The following is a 23,045-nucleotide window of genomic DNA, read 5'->3' as shown; positions in this document are numbered from 1 at the left end:
TGTAAAAATGGCGGACTCTGCCTGTCTAATGTGGGAAAAGTGGGGACTGCCTGTCTAATGTGTAAAAATGGGGACTCTTCCTGTCTAATGTGTAAAAATGGCGGACTCTGTCTGTCTACTGTGGGAAAAGGGGGGACTGCCTGTCTAATGTGGAATAATGGGGGACTCTGCCTGTCTAATGTGGAAAAATGGGTGACTCTGCCTGTCTAATGTGGAAAAATGGGGACACTTCCTGTCTAATGTGTAAAAATGGGGACTCTTCCAGTCTAATGTGGAAAAAGGGGGACTGCCTGTCTATTGTGTAAAAAAAAAAAAGTGGATACTCTGCCTGCGTAATGTGAAAAGAAGGGACTCTGCCTGCCTACCGTGTAAAAAGGGGGACTCTGCTTGCCTTCAGCGCGCACTAGCACCATTTTGTATGGGGGGGCGCTGATGCTGTGTCTTACACACAGCGCTAAAATGTCTAGTTGCGGCACTGCTGACATTGGGAATAATTTTATATATACAGTAGTACAATAATAATATTATGTGTTACTGCAGCAGGAGCTTGGACAGATTGTTGCACAGGCAGCTCCTGGGAATAGCACAGGCAGCTCCTGGGAATGGCTGGAGGACATACGCGGATTTAGGGGGGGGAGGCACCAAGGCACGTGCCCCCCCTGTCATTTAGGAGGTGCTTTTTTTCAATGCTGCACTGCACAATGAGGCTGCCGGCTGTCAGTCCCTCCCTCCTGTTGCTACATGATCAGCCCAGCTCCGCCTCCTGCATTCTGATTCGCGGGCTGGGCTTTAGTGTCACCCTCTCCCTGGCTGCATTAGTACACGGGGGAGGCGGGGCTCCGCGGAATGATGATTGCGGGGGAGTGGGGGAGTGAGAGCAGCCAATGCCACCGCAAACCGCCGCCTGATGGAGCAAGCCGGACCCGCCACAGGAGACAGATCCCTGCACTGCCACGCTGTGCAGGGGTGATTGAGCTGAGCTGGGGACCGAGGAAGCAGGTAGGGTGCAGGGACACTGGGGAAGGGCTACTGAGTGAGTGTGCGGTGCTGCACTCGCATGTGCAGGGCCAGACAGAAACAGCAGCAGGCCAGTGCTCTCTCAGTGTCTGCCCCCTTCTCAAGCCTGGTGCCCCCACCATTACTGCCCCCAGCCCCAGTATCTCCCATCCTGCCAGCCCAATGTTTCTCCTTCCCTCCCCAACCAGCCCACTGTTCCCATCTCACTGCTCTCCCATCTAGAACCCCCCAGTGACTCTAGACATACTGATCCCTCCTCACCAGGCCAGTGTTACCCCTTTCACTGCCCCCTTCCCATCCTGCCAAGTGCCTCCCCATTCATAGTGCCCTGGGCCCCCCAATCCAGCCCAGTGTCCCCCACCATCTCACTAACTCCCTTATCCCAGTATCTACCACCCTGCCTGCCCAGTGTCTCCCCTCTCACAGCCCCCTGCCTCCATCTCACTGCCCCTCAGCAAGAACATCCCCTCATTCAGATTAGTATACCCCCTTCTACAGCCTAGTGTTTTCCCCTCCCACCACCATCTCTCTGCCCCATTCCCATCTAGACCGGTGTCCCATATATAGATCCCACTGCCTTTTACTCTCTACTTGACATCACCCACTGCCTCTCCCCGTCACATTCTCCCTGTCACCCACTGCCTTTATGTCTCCCACTATTTCTCCCCATCACTTCTCCCTCCTGTCTGCCTCTCCCTGTCATCCACTATCTCTCCCCGTTATCCACTATGTCATGAACAACCTCGCCATGTCACATTCTGTGGCGTCACCCACTGCCTCATGGATATGGCATTCTCTTTAAAGCCACACCTATTGTTGCAAGGCCACACCCATTTTTCTGGAGCACATGCGTCTTATGTGCGCTGTAAAGTACCTCCCCCTCATTTCCTCTGTCATGGTGCCCCCCCTGTCATTTTGTTCTGGATCCGACCCTGCTGGAGGACCACAACAGCCAGCACACCCAGCCTCCTGGGAGGTGCCTGTCTTTGTGCTCTGCTGACCCCACATCACCCCTGGTAATCACAGTGCAACAGAGTGACAGGTGTCATGCGTGAACACAGACCATGGGTGCACTGTTGCACAGCACATCCCCGCAGTTTTCTCGTCCACTCACCCCTCTGTACATACACCCGGGCACCCTGGTACCACCGGACATCTCACCTTAGCGATCACATCCCTGGCTCAAAACTGAGATCGTGAGAACTCCAGCAGCTCCACCAGCTGGCTCAGATGGCCGGGCTCATCCATTTTGGTGGCTCAGCCCAGAGGAGCATCCCATTTTGTGCATCGGAAGGGAGCCACCTGTCATGACATCTGCAGCACCACAACCAGAGTTTCTCTCTGACGTCTAGGACGCCTGTCATGGGAGGCTGCTGATGACATTAAGGTCAGGCTCGTCCGCCATGTTGGCTGGGGAAGGAAAGTGGGGAGCTACTGTCTGTGTACAGACAATCTGCAAGTAACCATCTCTGCACCCCCTCAAATCCTGCCCCCCCCCCCCAGTTGCGACCCTGCTTGCCCCTAACGCATGGCATGGAAAGTATCATTGTTATAGAGCACAACAGGAGTAACGGAATGTTTAGGAAAATAGATTTAGCTGTCATATAAGTATAGGAAACACATTGTTACAAGCCAAGATAAGAGGGAAAGTATAGCAGCCTACACATGGTGTGAAAGATGAACAGTTGCTGCATATTGTGTGTCGCTAGACAGGTAGCAAGGTGCACAATCTAGGTTACACAGGCAGAAGCAAGGTCCGATACCAGTATCCCACGACATGCATAATTATACTTACTCTGTGATTTCTTACCAATTCCTCTGCTACATAATGCTTAATCCTATGTAACTAGTAGCGCTGAAGATATGGCAATAACTTCCTGGAGGTGAGATTAGACAGCCACAGGGCCATGGGCCAGTTGACATTATAATGGGCCAGCTATCATGCTGAGACTTGAAAGACAACATATAATGCCAATGCACACTCTATAGTACCAAGCACTGCTAATCAGAATAATTATAATATTAACTAGCTGAAGTACCCAGCGTTGCCCGGGTTTAAATCTTCAAGTTATTAAGTTATCAATGAGTGGGATGTGACTGTCAACATATTAAAAATAAGTAGCAGCTCTTCCAACACACCCATGAGGTCGACAGTAGCACTAATTCCCAGCTTTCATTTTTTTTTCTTTATGACTGTATGTGTATTTTTTTTTATTTTGCAGATGTGTTTTTTGTTTACTTTTTTGTAATTTTTGTTTTCTTTTTGCTGATATGTATTTTTGTGTTTTTATTTTTGTGTATTTATTTGTTTAGTTTATGCAGATGTGTATTTTTTTGTATATTTTGTACATTTATGTGTATGTTTTTTGTTTTGTTTTTCAAGAAGTTTATTTTTCTGTTTTTTTTTCTTTGTTTTTGTGTATTTTTTTGTTTTGTATTTGAAGATGTGTTTTTTTATTTTTGTTTTTGCAGATATCTATTGGTGTTTTTTACTATTACATAATACAACACCATCGTGGCCTAGCCTTAGATTTGCTGAGGCCCGCCAGCTGGTCCGGGCTGGGGACCTCCGCTTGGGCCTGGCTGGGGCCTGGATGGTTTCCAGTGTGGACCTTGACGGTGGAGGTGTGGTGCAGAACCGGGGAGAATCATGGGACTCACACATCATGCTCTTTAGAACTGGTGCATGTTTTTTAAAAACAATTTTTACTGAAGCATCGCATCAAGTACAATAGTCATTAAATGAGCTCACATGTACAATTACACATACAATATCAGTCGGTAATTATACACCCAGATATTCGTCTTCATAGAAATTTTTAGAAAAACATTGTACACCGGGTTCAGGTCCACTCATCAATATGCCGGGTTGCAGACAGCGGCGGCAGGAAGCCTGAGACGGGTCGCACCCTGGGAGCTCCTGTGTCATGCTCCCGAGTGCGACCCACCTCAGACAGTCTGAAAGAAATATTACTCATTTTTTTTTCACATTCTGTGTTGTATATTTTGTTTGTTGGATTTTTATCCTATTAAAAAAAGGAATTACTCTATGTATATGTTTTTCCCTGCTTTTTTACACAGCCTCCATGGGTACTCCATGGATGTACGAGAGCTTAATCCAAGGACAGTAAAAGCTGATTTGCTGCTGCACACGGATCACAAATTTATTTATTCCAGTTTTGGGAGGAGGAGACAAAAAAGGGACCTATCCATCTCCTTTATCCATTTGAGCAATGTGATTATACTCTTTATGTGATATTTTAATTTTGCCGAGTGTCGGTAACAGCATGTGGAGCATTGTAAGTAAGTGCAATTTACTCTCAACTACAGCTCAACATAAATAAAAATATTTGTATATAATTTTACCTTAGCGCTATATAAGTTATACGTGCCCCCTTTCACCTGGCACTACCCATCACTAAAACAAGTTCCAGAGACAAATGCCATTGCAGCATGTGTGGCTACTACAAGATCCCCCCTCCTCTCCAGGCCCTGTAGAAACAGTGGTAGTGCCCGCCACAGGGTGCTCTTGGCAGTTTGTAATAGCTGTGTGTGATCAGGAGATCCTTATGAATTACATTTGAACAAAACTGACCAAAACTACAACAAGCTTTGCTCATAGACCATCCAGTGTTTGTCCACCTTCTACTGAATATAATGTATCATGGGTTAATGTTCTGGCAGCTGTGAGTACTTACAATATGAGGAAATCAATTGCAGTGTTTTGTGGTTAATATGAATGGTATGTATATTGTTTTTATGTGACACAGAGGATTAAATGTGATGTGTAAACATAGTTAACCAACATCAAGGAACAAAAACAATCTCCAACAATTGCAGCACAGTGACGCTTAACAAACTGGAACCCTGCAAGCAACTCATCTTACATAATTTTCAATATACTAGATAAATAGGGCCTAATTCAGATTTGTACGTAAACCCGATGGTATATGTACAAATCCGATGGTTGGGTGGATGCCAGATGCAAGACCCATTCTGCCCATGTGTAGAACTGGTCTTACGCTATAACACTCGCAGCCCCCTGCCAGATGCACCATGATTGCCATGCTGCTGCGGCATTTGGGGGGAGGAGCGGGGATGGTATCCGGCACCATTCTTCATAATGGGGAGTCGTCGGACGCAGACTTACTGGACCCAAGTGTCTGGATCCTACAGGTAAGCTTCAGCTTACATTGGCTGACTGGTGCCTAAAACCATTGAGATGGTCTTGATCAGGGGTGGGCAACATGCAGCCCGCGAACCGATCCTGCCTGGCCCGCTGTCTCCCATCAGTGTGCAATGACAAGCGGCCTGACTGGCTGAGCCGCTTGTCATTGCGCTACACTGCTGCCAGACGCGGCGCCGCTGAGGAAATCCCGGTCACGTCACAGGGTCTGCTGACCGGGATTTCCTCTGTGATGTCATGCGCTGGGTGGCACAGGGGCGGAGCCACAGCAGGAGCAGCGGGCAGCAGCAATGACTCCGGGGAGCGGACAGCAGCAGTGACTCCGGGCAGCGGGCAGCAGCAGCGACTCCGTGAAGCACGGGCAGCGGGGATCAGGCAGCGGATCATCTTCCACTGTGAAAAAAAGGTAAACCCCCTGTCCAGCCAGTACCTGAAATGGATCTGTACTTAAGCTGCAATATGGGTTCAGGGGAGATAAAAACTGCTATATAGTTGGGGGGAAAGGGGGGTAGGGACTGCTATATAGATTCAGGGGAGGGAGGGGGGAAGGGGATAGGCAGAGGCGTCACTAGGGTTGGTGTCACCCGGTGTGGTAACTCATGGTGTCACCCCCCTATGGACCATACGGCGCGTGCTCGCAAAGTAAGATGCAATCGCATCCAGCTTATGCGAACACCTCTGCCTGATTTGACAGGCAGAGGAGTTCACGGGGTGGCGATGCAGCGTTGTGGGGTTATCAACTCGGCATTGTGGGGGAATGCCGTCATAAATGGAGATGAGTTCGGGGCGGCCATGTGACATCACACGCGGACGCTGCGATTGGAAACATGGCGGCGTGCTACCCTAAATCATCGATGCGATCACAATTGTATTGCGATTGCATCACTGGCCGCCAATAGCACGCAGAATGAGCCAAAATTCACATTATGCCACACGGAATGAGCCAAAATTCACATTATGCCACATGGAATGAGCCAAAATTCACATAAAATGAGCCAAAATTCACATTATGCCACACAGTATGGATCAAAATTCACACGATATGAGCCAAATTAACATTGTACCACACGGAATGAGCCAAAATTCACATTATGCCACACGGAATGAGCCAAAATTCACATTATGCCACAGTATGAGGCCGCAATTCAGGGAGAGGGACAGGGAGAGGGACATAGGGACAGGGAGAGTGACAGCAGGGACATAGGGAGAGGGAGAGTGACAGCAGGGACATAGGGACAGGGAGAGTGACATCAGGGACATAGGGACAGGGAGAGCGACAGCAGGGACAGGGAGATAGACAGCAGGGACATAGGGACGGAGAGTGACAGCAGGGACATAGGGACAGGGAGAGTGACAGTAGGGACAGGGAGAGTGACATTAGGGACAGGGAGAGCGACAGCAGGGACAGGGAGAGCGACAGCAGGGACAGGGAGATAGACAGCAGGGACATAGGGACAGGGAGAGTGACAGAGAGAGGGCCAGCAACGAAATACAGAAGGGAGAGAGAAAGGCAGCAGTGTATGATTACCTTAGCAGCGGCGGTGTGGAGGAGGCAGGTGATTGGCGGCGTAGCATTTGTTACTTTTAACAAATTACAAAATACACTGGTACTTTATGGCCTTTTTTTACTCACAGAGGGACGGGGTAAAAACGGGAGTACTAGCATGGCATCCAGGGCAGCGGAAGGCTAGAGTCAAAAATGGGAGCATCCCACTAAATGCAGGAGGGTAGGCAAATCTGGTATAAACATTTAAAAAAAAAAGCCACATATGGAAAAAAAGATAGAGTAAAATACACATACCTATTAAAGCTAAACACCAGATAAAACAAACAAAATAGTTCAGGCAAAATCCCGGCTCTAACCCCCCGCCCTCTCTCCTGCTTATAATCGATTCACTCACCATGAGACTATGCACTCTTTCTCTTCAGCCTACTCCTCCTAGCTCCCAGCAGTCCAAACTCAATCTTTCCGCGCCAGGTCACCTCACTCCCCCTCCCAACAGCAAGCAGCTCCCAATGTGCTGGGGGACAGGGGGAGGGATCTGTTGCTGCTGTTGCTGCCGCGCCCGCAGTGCACGAAGTCTCCTCTGCTCAGTGCAGCAACGGTGCCCGCGGTGCGAGGCCGGCAATCAAGCTCCGCCCCTCATCGCGTCCGAAGTCGGCGGGGGTGAGGGGGCTTGGTGCCGGGAGGGAGGGTGATGCTGCCGCTGTGGATGGGATGGGGGTGCGGGGGTGCAGCCCTTTTAGGTGTCACCCTATTGAAGGGTGACACCTGGGTGCGGGCCGCACCCCCCGCACCCCCCTCATGACGCCACTGGGGATAGGGACTGCTATATAGATTCAGGGGAGGGAAGGGGGTAGGGACTGCTATATAGATTCAGGGAAAGGGGTAGGGACCAGGGCCGTTTCTAGCCAATTTGGCTCCCAGTGCGCCCCCCCCCCCCATTCACATAAAAAAATATGCGCCCCCCCATAGATATAAAGAGTAAAAGCTTGTGCGCGCCCGGCAAGGGGGGGTGGCCTTGTTAAAATGGGTGTGGCTTTGTTAAGATGGGCGTGGCCTCATCTGATCTTATCATCACGGCCACCACAGGATAAAAAAAGTCCTCATTTTACACATTACAGCAGGCACGCGACCCCATTTTACACAGCACGGCAGGCAAATGTCCCCATTTTACACATTGTGGCAGGAAAGTGTCCCCATTTTACACATTGCGGCAGGCACGTGCCCCCATTTTACACAGTACAACAGGCAAGTGTCCCCATTTTACACATTGTGGCAGGCACGTGCCCCCATTTTACACATTGCGGCAGGCACATGCCCCCATTTTACACATTGCGGCAGGAAAGTGTCCCCATTTTACACATTGCGGCAGGCACGTGCCACCATTTTACACAGTACGGCAGGAAAGTGTCCCCACTTTACACATTGCGGCAGGCACGTGCCCCCATTTTACACATTGCGGCAGGAAAGTGTCCCCATTTTACACATTGCGGCAGGCACGTGCCCCCATTTTACACAGTACGGCAGGCACGTACCCCCATTTTACACATTGCGGCAGGAAAGTCCCCATTTTACACATTGCGGCAGGCACGTGCCCCCATTTTACACATTGCGGCAGGCATGTGCCCCCATTTTACACATTGCGGCAGGAAAGTGTCCCCATTTTACACAGTACGGCAGGCACGTGCCGTTATTTTACACATTATGCCAGACTGCGTCCCCATTTTACACATTCCGGCAGGCAAGTGTCCCCATTTTACACATTCCGGCAGACAGGTGTCCCTATTTTACACATTAAGGCAGGCAAGAGTCCCCATTTTACACATTCCGGCAGGCAAGAGTCCCCATTTTACACAGTACGGCAGGTGGGGGGGGGGGGGGGGGGGAGAGGGGCTGACTTACATTTGAAGCGGTTCTTCCCGCTCTTCAGCCGCCTCTCCCTCATCTGCGCGGCGCCCCCGCCGGCCGGTTTGGCTCCCCCTTCTCCCTCCCGAGTGCCCAGCTCGGAGGGTGGGGTTTCGCGGAATGACGCGTTTGCGTCGCGACGTCACGACGCAAACGCTTTATTCCACGAAACCCCGCCCCCCCGAGCTGGGCACTCCGGAGGAGAGGGGAGGAGGGATTCAAAGTCCTCAAGAAGTGCCGCGGCGGGCGCCCCGTGCGGTTGCACGGCTCACCTGCCGCAAGAAACGGCACTGGTAGGGACTGCTATATATGTTCAGGGGAGGGGGGGAAGAGGGTAGGGACTGTTATATAGGTTCAGGGGAAGGGGCGTAGGGACTGCGGTGCATGCGCAGTTCAGACCCGATTTACAAGGTATTTTGTGTGTGGCCCTCGACTATTCACTGGAAGTGTTAAGCGGCCCCCCAGCTGAAATAATTGCCCACCCCTGGTCTTGATGGTGATCAAAAACTAAAAATGGGAGAGAAAGAAGGCTCTTGTGTGGGCGCACTCTGTACAGGAAAGAGTTCCTATAGAATATATCAAGAAATGTTTAAAACGTAACTTTTATTGATATTAATATAAACATAATTTACCCATCTAAATGATCCATGAAAAAATAAGGAATTGAAAAAAATATTAAAATGTTCTGGTCTCTTGTTGCAAAGAGTGATTGGAAAGGTTGTAGACACGGAATTGTCATACCACCATTTCCCCTGACCAGTACAGATTTCTGTATTAATCGGACCGAGGAGTGGTCAGAGCATTGTTGTAAGAATATCCAACTATGATCACTGATATTAAGTGGATATGTTGCTAATCAATGGTCACCAGACTTTAGCACCTGAATCGTTTGACAAATGTCCCAGTTGTGAGAAGAAACATTGGACTGCACTGAGCATTCACTGACTAAGTAAAGAGATATAGAATAGAAATAGTGGTGATACTGCTGTTGGCGTGTTCTTCTCACACAGAGAGGAAACAAATTCCTACTCTACAACACCAGGTGTTCACAGGCAGTCTCCTTTCCTGGTACTGACCCGGCCCAACGCTGTTTAGCTTCCAAGATCGGACGAGATCGGGCGATAGCAGCGTGGTATGGTAGTAGAGTATAGTATGATCAGTACGCCAATGAGAGTGCACCTATATAAGAAATACTTAGATGGAAAATGATAGAAAGAATAAAAGGAGAAGGAAAATAAAAGGTAAGCAAAATAGGTGGATCTGCTGTCCACGTTAGGCACGGTTCAACAGTACCCACATCCGTGGTTCTGTGCTCCGTGGATCGTGGATGAGAGTCCACGAGACAGGTGAAGGAGTGAGTTGATCTAGATTGTTAGGGTTGTGACCCGGACTTGGAGATAATTTTAGGACACAGAGTATCACTGTGGATAGGGCTTATCTACCAAAATGATCACCACAGTAAACAAATAGCATTTGGTACCAGGTTGCCACAACAATTTATCACTAGGATCCTCCCAAGGAATATCGGTTATCACAGAGTATGGTGCTGGGCGGCAGTATTATCACCACTGTAAACAAAAGGGTTGATTGGGCAGCCTGCCCCTAAATGCTGTCATTAGGATCTTCCTAGGGGATACCAGTTATCACAGAATATGGTACTAAGCGGCGATATTAGCAGAACAAACTAAGAAAGTAAATGAAAACAAGCATATATGTTACATGCACATCGAATTTTCTAAGCAAAAAGTACAGTGATGATGTTTACATGCCAACAATTCAATGTTAATGCAGATCAGATACGAAAAATCGAGCAGTATGACACAGATTCATATTTCTGAATGGGAGAAAAGAACAGCTAATCTGTGATTAGGAATGAATCTGACAGGCTATATCTATCAGGTACCACAAGGAAATAAATGAATAAGCATGCAAGTAATAATGTATAGAATAATAATGTGCTGGCCTCTGTTGGAGACTGGAAATATAGCCCGTATCAGAGGACAAGGCCTCACATGAAGAAGAAAAAAATAATCATATGCTCTAATAAGCAATTAATATACATGCACTAATAGTGTGACTGAGTGTGACATTACTGTCTGTGTGTCCACAGAACAGTAGGGGCTTACGATACTCCAAACAGAGGGCAGGCAAATGGATCAGCGCATGATCAGGTGTGGAGAGCTGGTGCCGTGTAGTCACTCCATATGCGGACCCCCGTGGGATGGTGATCAGACGGTTCCTGCCGCATTTAAATTGTAATTACAAGGAATTGCACAGTTGCATCCTTCAGGCTGTGCAATTCCTTACAAACATGAATTAGGCCCCCAGTTTCAGCAGCTTCTGTCTATCTATCTATCTATCTATCTATAAACAGAAAATGGTATATATATATATATATAAACAGAAAAGGGTATTTGGCACTCTGGATTAGTTCAGTGAATATATAGAGCATATGCTGATGCGGCTATCCACACAGCTTCATACCATATATATGTGTTGTTTGTGTCATGTAAATAAATATGTATAGGCAGGCACACACTTATTGACAGCATTACATCACAGCAATACATACGTATAGGTTTCTGGCTAGAGTTATTGTTTTTTTTATTTATGTAAGGCTATTTATACATTGTAAAGCTATTTTTGGCACAGATCATTAATAAATCATGATTGTGAAAGGCAGTATTTGGTTTTGATTTTCTATGCAGGGGGTAGACTGAGCAAACCAGTACACAATGCTGACTTCTTATCTGCTCTTTGCCAAGATAATTAAATCGCTATTTTATTGGCCGTGAAAGCTGCTCAGTGTGGTGACATGTTGCTACTTTTTTAATTGCTTTGACTAGTTTTAGCCATTAGCCCTTGTCACAAAGGTGTTTATAGAGAATGTGTGTGTGCTATGGGGGGAAGGGGTTAGACTTGTCTTTTAGACAATGCAAGAAGAGTTCCTTTGTACTTTTAACAGCCACAGTTTGACGCCTGATCCCATACATAGAACAGTTTAGCCTGCTGGAGACTTCAAACAGGAGACACTGGTCCTGGCGGGTGGCCTGTAGCTAAGTAGCCACCTTTCATTCCAGAACATCATCAAAGCAGCCACAAGGTAACTGACCTTTAAAGGTCCTAGATGATATCTGATGAACAAAGCATGTTTCTTGTAGGCAACGTACCCAATGGCAATGCTTACCACAGGACAATTGTTTTTATGTTAATAAAACGGGGTAAATTAATTGTTCCGTGACTCATTAAATGACAACCTTATTTAACCTCACCAATATCCCAATACTCGGTGCAGCCAGTGTATCAGAGAACATCATACATACTCTACGGATAACACAAAATATTTGGCTTGGCAGAATCCCAAGTACGTCATTATAAAAGCATCCACTACCACCACCACCCAGATTAGCCATGACGCCAGTAACTGAATACACAGAGCTCATACATGATCAAAGAGTAAAACTAAAGCGGCCAAAATGTACTTAAACTAAAGGGGTCATTCAGATCTGATAGCTGGGCTGCGATTTTTGCTGTTCTGCGTTCAGATAGTCGCCGCCTACAGGGGGAGTGTATATTCACTGTGCAAGTGTGCAATGCTATGTGTACGCCGAGCTGCTAAAATCCAGTGCGTGCCATCTCTGCGCAGCCCAGGACTTACTCCTCCAGTGCGATCACATCAGGCTGATCGGGGCCGGAGCTGACGTCAGACACCCTCCCTGAAAATGCTTGGACATGTTTGCGTTTTTCCGAACACTCCCAGTAAATGGTCAGTTACCACCCACAAACGGCTTCCTCCTGTCAATCCTTTTGCGAACGCCCGTGCGAACTGATTTTTTGCACCATCCCGCCGATGACCAGCTTTTGTTGTTTTCTTTTGTTGTTGTCCGATGCGCGTGCGCATTGCGGTACATACACATGCGCATTTAGTACCTGATCGCCCGCTGTGCGAAAATGCACAGCTGTGATCAGATCTGAATGACCCCCTGAGTTTGATGGTAATTTTACAGCTGATATTCACATAAAAAAAAATTTTTTACATTTTCTTTTTTTCCCCTGCAGATATACTTCTGTCCAAGGATAATGTTCTGTCCAAGGTTAATGTTCTGTTAAGGATAATGGGTCGACAGTCAGAAGGTTGACAAATGTCTAGGTCAACACCGAATGGTTGATATGCAGAATATCGACATGGTCAAGAGGTAGACAGGGTGGACAGGTTGACATGAAAATAGTCGATACATAAAAAAAGGTTGACATGAGTTTTTTTGGTGTTGAAATTTTCCTTCCAGCACGTGCAACACCAATTTGTGCGCAGCGTCCCCTCACATGGCTCGCTTCGCTCGTCATGCTTCAGGTTACTATTCCCAATTGTAGTCCACATGGTGGTACAGTATGAAAAAGTTCTGAAAATGTAAAAAAAAATCCCCAAAAACCTCATGTCAACCTTTTCATATGTCCACCTTTTAACCATGTTGACCTTTTGACGACGTCGATCATTTGCATGTTGACCATTTGGTGTCAACTTATTGCTTGCCGACCTTTTCACTGTCGACCTATAATCTGGATACCCAATCAAACATGGTGTCTCATTTGTTCCCACTTTAAATTGTAAGCTCACTGGGGCAGGATTCTTGCCATGGGCCCTCATTCAGAGTTGATCGCTCGCTAGCTGTTTTTAGCAGCCGTGCAAACGCATAGTCGCCGCCCATGGGGGAGTGTATTTTCGCTTTGCAAGTGTGCGAACGCCTGTGCAGCCGAGCTCTGCAAAAACATTTTGCGCAGTTTCAAAGTAGGACTGAACTTACTCAGCACTTGTGATCACTTCAGTCTTTTTGGTGTCGGAATTGATGTCACACACCCGCCCTCCAAACGCCCGGACACGCCTGCGTTTTCCCTACCACTCCCAGAAAACGGTCAGTTGACACCCATAAACGCCCTCTTTCTGTCAATCTTCTTGCAATCGGCTGTGTGTATGGATTCTTTGTTAAATCCATAGCTCAGCAATGATACGCACTGTACCCGTACGATGCGCGTGCACATTGCAGTGCATATGCATGCGCAGTAGAGACCTGATCGCAGCGCAGCGAAAATCGGCAGCGTGCAATCAACTCAGAATGACCCCCATAGTGTATGTCTGTTTGGGATTTGATAGAATTATGGGGGGGGGTTAATTCAGACCTGATCATAGCAGCAAATTTGTTAGCAGTTGGGCAAAACCATGGCCCTCATTCCGAGTTGATCGCTCGCTAGCTGCTTTTAGCAGCAGTGCAAATGCTAGGCCACCGCCCTCTGGGAGTGTATCTTAGCTTAGCAGAATTGCTAACGAAAGGTTAGCAGTTCTGCTATTGAATATTTCCCTGCAGTTTCTGAGTAGCTCCAGACCTACTCCTAGATTGTGATCACTGCAGACTGTTTGGTTCCTGGTTTGACGTCACATACACGCCCTGCGTTCGGCCAGCCACTCCCCCGTTTCCCCAGGCATGCCTGCGTTTTTACCTGACACGCCTGCGTTTTTTAGCACACTCCCGGAAAACGGCAAGTTACCACCCAGAAACTCCCACTTCCTGTCAATCACTCCCCGATCAGCAGAGCGACTGAAAAGCGTCGCTCGGCCCTGTGTAAAATTGCATAGTTTTTTGTAAAAGTACTTAGCAGGTGCGCCGTGCGGCCCATACGCATGCGCAGAAATGACGATTTTTAGCCTGATCGCTATTCTGATAAAAACGGCAACGAGCGATCAACTTGGAATGACCACCCATGTGCACTGCAGGTGTGGCAGATATAACATTTGCAGAGAGGGTTATATTGTTTCTGTGCAGGGTAAATACTGGCTGCTTTATTTTTACACTGCAATTTAGATTTCAGTTTGAACACACCCCACCCAAATCTAAGTCTCTCTGCACATGTTATATCTGCCCACCCAGCAGTGAACATGGGGCCTAATTCAGACCTGATTGCTAGGGTGAATACACAGCATTAGGTATACAGGGGAGGGGTCCTGGGGTGCACACCGGTAATGAGAGGTGCGACCCTGCGGAGACCTTTCAGTAGAACTGCATACAAAGAAAAAGGTTGCAGGTGCACAATTCAAACATTACCAATTTATTAATAATAATAATTGCAATAAAATTTTGCATTTTAAGCGAGGTTCTTCGCATAGTTATGGCCATAAGTAACGGCTTGCCCACCGCGTCCAGGTGACCTCATTAGTCGGGCAAGTCCCTAACATTTTGGGGGGTACAAATCTAGGGTGCGGGACCCCCCAAAATGAAGCAGCTGAGTGACCCCAGGGCAACACAAAAGTGAAAAAATATATAGTGGAAAAAGTGAAAATAGGTTAGTGAGAGAGGCTGCTGAAAACAGCAGGGGTAAATTAGTGAGAGGTAATGAAGGGGGAGATAAAGTAGTGAGAGGTAAAGTAGTGAAAAGTGAAGGTAGGAAATTAATTACATTGAAACAAAACACACAATAGGGATGAAAGTAAATATGAAAATAAGTGTTAATATGTGTTGCTCCTGAGGCAAAACAGCCACAACAGTCCAGGGGGACCCACACCCCGGAAATGCACCCCCATCTGATAATCCAATATACATTTGTGCAGGACTCACCTTGCTCTGCATGCAGTCTAAGAAATGTCAGGTGTCACAACTGAGGGCCTGAGCTGACGGGAGGCAGCCTCAGTTGTAGGGGCTGAGATGTACCGGAACCTGGGAGGTTGTATCAGACCCCTGGACATGTAAGTAACATGAAGAAGAACCGCCCGAAGGCGTGACCACGACAACTTGAATAAAAGTCAATGATGTTTATTTATGACAAACTCCATGCATCACAGTAGCAGTAAAAGAAACATAAAATCAGCAGAGAAATAATACAGTTCCTGGGTACTACAGGGGCAGGGGCCACAGAGCTCTGGTAGTATGAGACAGTTCTTATTATCTGCGAGTTGGAAAGTCCTTACCAGGCCTGACTGTAGCAATGAAGAAAGCCCAGGATCGTATCAGCTGGTGTTCCAGGGAAAGCTGGACTGCTGTAAATAAAATAGCTGCTGTGGGTTCTGGTTGGAACCAGACAGATGTTGGCACGGAGTGGATACTGGCTGGAACCAGTTAAATAATAAATGAGGCTTGAGAGCGATGCAATATGAATGAAATGTAGAGTTTGAGAGCGGAGAAATAATAATACCGGTGGAGAGTGGTAAACTGTAGAAAGGACACCGGCCCTTTAAGAGAAGCTGTACTCTGCTGGAAGCTGGGCTGGAAGCAGGTAATGTTGTAGCTGGAAACAGATGAATCCACAATGGATCGGAGAGTCAGGCTACACCGCAGGTGGAATGCTGGTGCGGGTCTCTATGGTGGAAGTCTTGAGACAGGAGCTGGAACCTGGAAGACAATCACAGGAGAGAGACAAACAGGAACTAGGTTTGACAACCAAAGCACTGACGCCTTCCTTGCTCAGGCACAGTGTATTTATACCTGCAGCAAGGAAGGGATTGGCTAGGCAATTATGCAGATTATCAATACTAAGAACAGATTGGTGGAAATGATCAGCTGACAGAATCCAAGATGGCTGCGCCCATGCAGACACTTGGAGGGAAGTTTGGTTTGTAATCCATGTGGTAATGAAAACAGTAATGGCGGCGCCGGCCACCGGAGACAGGAGGCGCCAAGCTGACAGGTGCACATCCAACCACGCGGACACAGCGGAGGCCGTGGCTGACGTAATCGCCACTCAGACACTCTGCATGCAGAAGCTCAGGGACGGCGGCGGAGGCCGCGGGAGACGCCATGCCAGGTGTAATATGGCGTTTACTGTGACAGCGTCTCAGAGTGACAGGAGAGGATACAGGAATGTAAACATCAGGATAACAGATGGGATCCGGTCCTGGAGCGCTGAGCCAGCCTTAGGAGGCATCTGATGGGTAAGAAATGGTGTCCAGATACCCGGATCGTGACAGCACCCCCCCCCCCCCCTTTAGGAGTGGCCCCAGGACACTTCTTTGGCTTTTGAGGAAACTTGGAATGGAATCTCCGGACCAAGGCAGGAGCATGGACATCAGAAGCATTGGTCCATGAACGTTCCTCAGGGCCATAACCCTTCCAGTCAATAAGATATTGTAGTTGACCGTAACGGTGACGTGAGTCCAGGATCTTGGCTACTTCATACTCAACACCTCGTTGAGTTTGGACTTTCGGAGTTGGAGGAAGTGAGGAATGAAACCGATTCAAGATCAGCGGTTTCAACAGGGAAACATGGAATGTCCTGGGTATTTTTAAGAAGGGAGGCAACTGAAGTCTGTAAGCAACAGGATTGATGACTTGTTCAATCTTGAAAGGACCGATATAGCGAGGTGCAAACTTCATACTGGGAACTCTTAACCTCAAATTCTTCGTGGATAACCATACCCGATCACCCACCTTGAGAGCAGGAACTGCTCGACGCTTCTTATCCGCAAACTTCTTGTACCTGAACGATGCCTTGAGCAGAGCTGATCGTACGCTCTTCCAGATATTGGCAAACTGATGCAAGGTGATATCCACTGTGGGAACAGAAGTTGCTGGAAGCGGTTGGAACTCAGGGACTTTAGGGTGGAATCCAAAGTTAGTGAAGAATGGTGTTGAAGCAGATGAAGAATGATACTGGTTGTTATGACAGAACTCGGCCCAGGGAAGTAATTGAACCCAGTCATCTTGAGAGGAGGACACATAGCTGCGGAGGAAGGCCTCCAAGTCCCGATTCACCCTCTCGGTTTGACCATTGGTCTGAGGATAGTAAGCCGTAGAAAACTTTAGCTTGACTTGGAGGACTTGACATAAACTTCGCCAGAATTTGGCTGTGAATTGAACTCCTCGATCGGAGATAATTTCTTCAGGAAGACCGTGGAGTCGGAAGATCTCTTGTATGAATACTTGAGCCAACTTGGAAGCTGACGGAAGACCGGTGAGAGGAATGAAATGTGCCATCTTGGTGAACCGGTCAACTACCACCCAGATGGTATTGAACTTGTTGCACATGGGTAAATCTGTAATAAAATCCATCGACAAATGGGTCCAAGGTCGACGGGGAACAGATAGTGGAACCAGTTGCCCCGCAGGCGACTGGCGGGATACCTTATGTTGAGCACACTTTGGGCAAGATGCAATAAACTCCAAGACGTCCTTTTTCAGAGTTGGCCACCAATAGGACCTAGAGATAAACTCCAGGGTTTTTTGGATACCTGTATGTCCGGCAAAACGGGAAGCATGGGCCCAATGCATGAGCTTCTTCCTTAGCATCGGTTTCACAAAACTTTTCCCTGATGGGGGCGTAGAGTCCATCCCTACCGTGGAGAATGCCAACGGATTTATAATAGGATGCTTGTCTGAAGACTCTGACTCATTTTCTTGCTCCCATGAGCGGGAAAGGGCATCGGCCTTGCGATTCTGAGAGCCCGGACAGAACTGGAGTTTAAAGTCGAACCTGGAAAAGAAAAGTGCCCATCTGGCCTGACGAGGGTTGAGACATTGTGCGCCTTTCAGATATAAAAGGTTCTTGTGGTCTGTAAGTATGGTGATTGAATGAGAAGCTCCCTCCAACAGATACCTCCACTCTTCTAGAGCGAGCTTGATGGCTAGCAACTCCTGGTCGCCAATGGCATAGTTGCGCTCAGCTGGGGAGAACTTCCGGGAGAAGAAACTGCAAGGGTGTAAATGGCCATCTTTAGCCCTCTGAGATAACACCGCTCCTACTCCAACGGAGGAGGCATCCACCTCTAAGATGAAAGGAGAGTCGATGTCAGGCTGTTTCAGAACAGGCGCAGAGATGAACCTTTGTTTTAAAAGATGAAATGCTTGCATGGCTTCTTCAGACCACTTGGACGGGTTAGCACCCTTCTTAGTGAAGGCAGTAATAGGCGCCACAATGGTGGAAAAGTCTCGTATAAACTTTCGGTAATAGTTGGCGAACCCCAAGAACCTCTGGACCCCTTTGAGGGTTAAGGGTATCGGCCAATTTTGGATTGCTTGTAGTTTCTCAGGATCCATCTCTAGTCCGGAACCGGACACAATGTACCCTAGAAACGGAATGGACTTGACTTCAAAGACGCATTTCTCTAATTTGCAATAGAGATGATTGACACGGAGACGGGACAGAACCTCTTTAACCCAAAAACGATGTTCCTCTAAATCGTTGGCAAAAATGAGGATATCGTCTAGATAGACCACGACATGACGGTATAGAATGTCTCTGAAGATCTCATTGACAAAATGCTGGAAGACAGCTGGAGCATTGCTCAATCCGAAGGGCATGACGAGGTACTCATAATGTCCGTCACGGGTGTTAAAGGCGGTCTTCCACTCGTCACCCTCACGGATCCGGATGAGATTGTATGCACCTCTCAAGTCCAGCTTTGTAAAGATGGTAGCTCCGCTAACTCTGTCAAAGAGCTCAGTAATCAGGGGTAAAGGATAACGGTTCTTGATGGTAATGTCGTTCAAACCTCTGTAGTCGATGCACGGCCGCAGACCACCATCTTTCTTTTTTACAAAAAAGAAGCCTGCGCCGGCTGGGGAAGAAGAAGGTCGAATGAACCCCTTTGCTAGGTTCTCTTTAATGTATTCCTCCATAGAATGCGTCTCAGGCAGAGACAACGGATAAGTTCGGCCTCGAGGTGGAACCTTCCCTGGAACGAGATCAATCGGGCAGTCCCATTCTCTATGAGGAGGAAGGATATCAGCAGAAGCTTTACTGAACACATCCGTGAAATCTTGATATGGAGGAGGTGGAACATCAGACGACCTGGGGGAGGAAGAACAGACAGGCAATACTTTAAACAAACATGTCTCAGCACAGGAGGAACCCCATGCCAGGATTTGCGTAGTCGTCCAATCAATTGTAGGATTGTGAAGACGGAGCCATGGAAGGCCCAGGACCACAGGATGTGTGGCTCTTGGAATCACTAAAAAAGAAATAAGTTCGGAATGAAGAACTCCCACTCTCAGACGAACTGGTAGAGTCCTTAAAGAAATAACTGCATCAAAAATTTTGCTGCCATCCACGGCAGTTAAAGAAATGGACGAAGGAAGTCTCTCGGTGGGTAGGGACCACCGTTTAACATAGGCTTCGGTAATAAAGTTCCCAGCTGCTCCGGAATCAAGGAGGGCAATGACGTTCCGATAACGTTGAGCAACTTGAAGCGAGACTGGGAGATTACAATCTTGAGGAGATGGAGAGGAGATCATTACTCCTAGCCGGCCCTCTCCTTGGCGAGCTAGGATTTGGAGTTTCCCGGACGTTTGGGACAGGCATTAATGGTGTGAGACGGAGCTGCACAATAAAGACAGAGAGACTCGTAGAGACGTCTTCGGCGCTCAGCAGGAGTTAAACGGGAACGGCCAATTTGCATGGGCTCATTTTTAGTTGGTGACAGTTGGCGAGGAGGAGGAGCAGAAGATTTTGGAGCAGATGATCTTCCACGCTCAGTTGCTCTCTCTCTGAAACGTAAATCAACTTTCGTGCAGAGTGAGATTAGCTCATCTAACTTAGAGGGTAAGTCTCTGGTAGCTAACTCATCTTTAATACGCTCAGATAAGCCATGCCAGAATGCAGCATACAGGGCCTCGTCGTTCCATGCCAGTTCGGATGCCAGGATCTGGAACTGTATCAGATATTGTCCTACAGTACGTGACCCCTGGCGTAAACGGAGAATCTCGGATGAAGCTGAGGTTACCCGGCCTGGCTCGTCGAAGATGCGCCTGAATGTTGACACGAAGGCAGTGTAGGAAGATAGCAGGGTGTCGGACCTCTCCCATAACGGTGATGCCCAATCAAGGGCTGAGCCACTGAGAAGAGAAATAATGTAGGCAATTTTTGTACGATCACTAGGAAAATTGCCAGGTTGTAGCTCAAACTGAATCTCACACTGGTTGAGAAATCCCCTGCAGAATCTTGGAGATCCGTCAAATTTTGCTGGCGTTGGAAGATGAAGACGTGGAGCAGAAATGGGTAAGGTGGGTGGGGTTATAGCTGGAGTCACTGTGGTTGACGCACCAGACGCGCCTGATCCACGGAGAGTTGTCTGAATCCCATCCAGCCGAGTAGAGAAATCCTGGAGACAGCGGATGATGTGGCCCTGTGCAGCCTCCTGATGTTCTAGTCGGGCTGCCAGTTCTTGCATCGGCCTGGCCGCTTGATCCTGGTCTCCGGCTGGATTCATTAGGTCAGTGCTTACTGTCACAACTGAGGGCCTGAGCTGACGGGAGGCATCCTCAGTTGTAGGGGCTGAGATGTACCGGAACCTGGGAGGTTGTATCAGACCCCTGGACATGTAAGTAACATGAAGAAGAACCGCCCGAAGGCGTGACCACGACAACTTGAATAAAAGTCAATGATGTTTATTTATGACAAACTCCATGCATCACAGTAGCAGTAAAAGAAACATAAAATCAGCAGAGAAATAATACAGTTCCTGGGTACTACAGGGGCAGGGGCCACAGAGCTCTGGTAGTATGAGACAGTTCTTATTATCTGCGAGTTGGAAAGTCCTTACCAGGCCTGACTGTAGCAATGAAGAAAGCCCAGGATCGTATCAGCTGGTGTTCCAGGGAAAGCTGGACTGCTGTAAATAAAATAGCTGCTGTGGGTTCTGGTTGGAACCAGACAGATGTTGGCACGGAGTGGATACTGGCTGGAACCAGTTAAATAATAAATGAGGCTTGAGAGCGATGCAATATGAATGAAATGTAGAGTTTGAGAGCGGAGAAATAATAATACCGGTGGAGAGTGGTAAACTGTAGAAAGGACACCGGCCCTTTAAGAGAAGCTGTACTCTGCTGGAAGCTGGGCTGGAAGCAGGCAATGTTGTAGCTGGAAACAGATGAATCCACAATGGATCGGAGAGTCAGGCTACACCGCAGGTGGAATGCTGGTGCGGGTCTCTATGGTGGAAGTCTTGAGACAGGAGCTGGAACCTGGAAGACAATCACAGGAGAGAGACAAACAGGAACTAGGTTTGACAACCAAAGCACTGACGCCTTCCTTGCTCAGGCACAGTGTATTTATACCTGCAGCAAGGAAGGGATTGGCTAGGCAATTATGCAGATTATCAATACTAAGAACAGATTGGTGGAAATGATCAGCTGACAGAATCCAAGATGGCTGCGCCCATGCAGACACTTGGAGGGAAGTTTGGTTTGTAATCCATGTGGTAATGAAAACAGTAATGGCGGCGCCGGCCACCGGAGACAGGAGGCGCCAAGCTGACAGGTGCACATCCAACCACGCGGACACAGCGGAGGCCGCGGCTGACGTAATCGCCACTCAGACACTCTGCATGCAGAAGCTCAGGGACGGCGGCGGAGGCCGCGGGAGACGCCATGCCAGGTGTAATATGGCGTTTACTGTGACAGCGTCTCAGAGTGACAGGAGAGGATACAGGAATGTAAACATCAGGATAACAGATGGGATCCGGTCCTGGAGCGCTGAGCCAGCCTTAGGAGGCATCTGATGGGTAAGAAATGGCGTCCAGATACCCGGATCGTGACATCAGGAACCTAATTAAAACCAATATATAGGACAGGTGGGCGTGGGTGCTACCACCAGGCAGAAGGGGTCTCTGGCCTTCTATTGTGTATGTGAATACACAGCATTAGGTATACAGGGGAGGGGTCCTGGGGTGCACACCGGTAATGAGAGGTGCGACCCTGCGGAGACCTTTCAGTAGAACTGCATACAAAGAAAAAGGTTGCAGGTGCACAATTCAAACATTACCAATTTATTAATAATAATAATTGCAATAAAATTTTGCATTTTAAGCGAGGTTCTTCGCATAGTTATGGCCATAAGTAACGGCTTGCCCACCGCGTCCAGGTGACCTCATTAGTCGGGCAAGTCCCTAACATTTTGGGGGGTACAAATCTAGGGTGCGGGACCCCCCAAAATGAAGCAGCTGAGTGACCCCAGGGCAACACAAAAGTGAAAAAATATATAGTGAAAAAGTGAAAATAGGTTAGTGAGAGAGGCTGCTGAAAACAGCAGGGGTAAATTAGTGAGAGGTAATGAAGGGGGAGATAAAGTAGTGAGAGGTAAAGTAGTGAAAAGTGAAGGTAGGAAATGAATTACATTGAAACAAAACACACAATAGGGATGAAAGTAAATATGTGTTGCTCCTGAGGCAAAACAGCCACAACAGTCCAGGGGGACCCACACCCCAGAAATGCACCCCCATCTGATAATCCAATATACATTTGTGCAGGACTCACCTTGCTCTGCATGCAGTCTAAGAAATGTCAGGAACCTAATTAAAACCAATATATAGGACAGGTGGGCGTGGGTGCTACCACCAGGCAGAAGGGGTCTCTGGCCTTCTATTGTGTATGTGAATACACAGCATTAGGTATACAGGGGAGGGGTCCTGGGGTGCACACCGGTAATGAGAGGTGCAACCCTGCGGAGACCTTTCAG

At 48.0% G+C, this 23,045-nt stretch overlaps 1 protein-coding gene and 1 pseudogene across 2 annotated transcripts in view; both read right to left on the bottom strand.

The window, feature by feature from the left end:
* Positions 1-23,045, bottom strand: part of NEK8 (NIMA related kinase 8) — a 354,714-nt gene that overhangs the window by 240,126 nt on the left and 91,543 nt on the right. The gene's annotated exons all lie outside the window — the stretch shown is intronic.
* LOC135051777 (5S ribosomal RNA) lies at positions 9,640-9,758 on the bottom strand (annotated as a pseudogene).

Source organism: Pseudophryne corroboree, chromosome 2 (assembly GCF_028390025.1).
Source record: "Pseudophryne corroboree isolate aPseCor3 chromosome 2, aPseCor3.hap2, whole genome shotgun sequence".
Lineage (NCBI taxonomy): Eukaryota > Metazoa > Chordata > Amphibia > Anura > Myobatrachidae > Pseudophryne > Pseudophryne corroboree.
The sequence above is the reverse complement of the archived record's forward strand: the minus strand, read 5'-3'. Positions and strand labels throughout refer to the sequence as shown.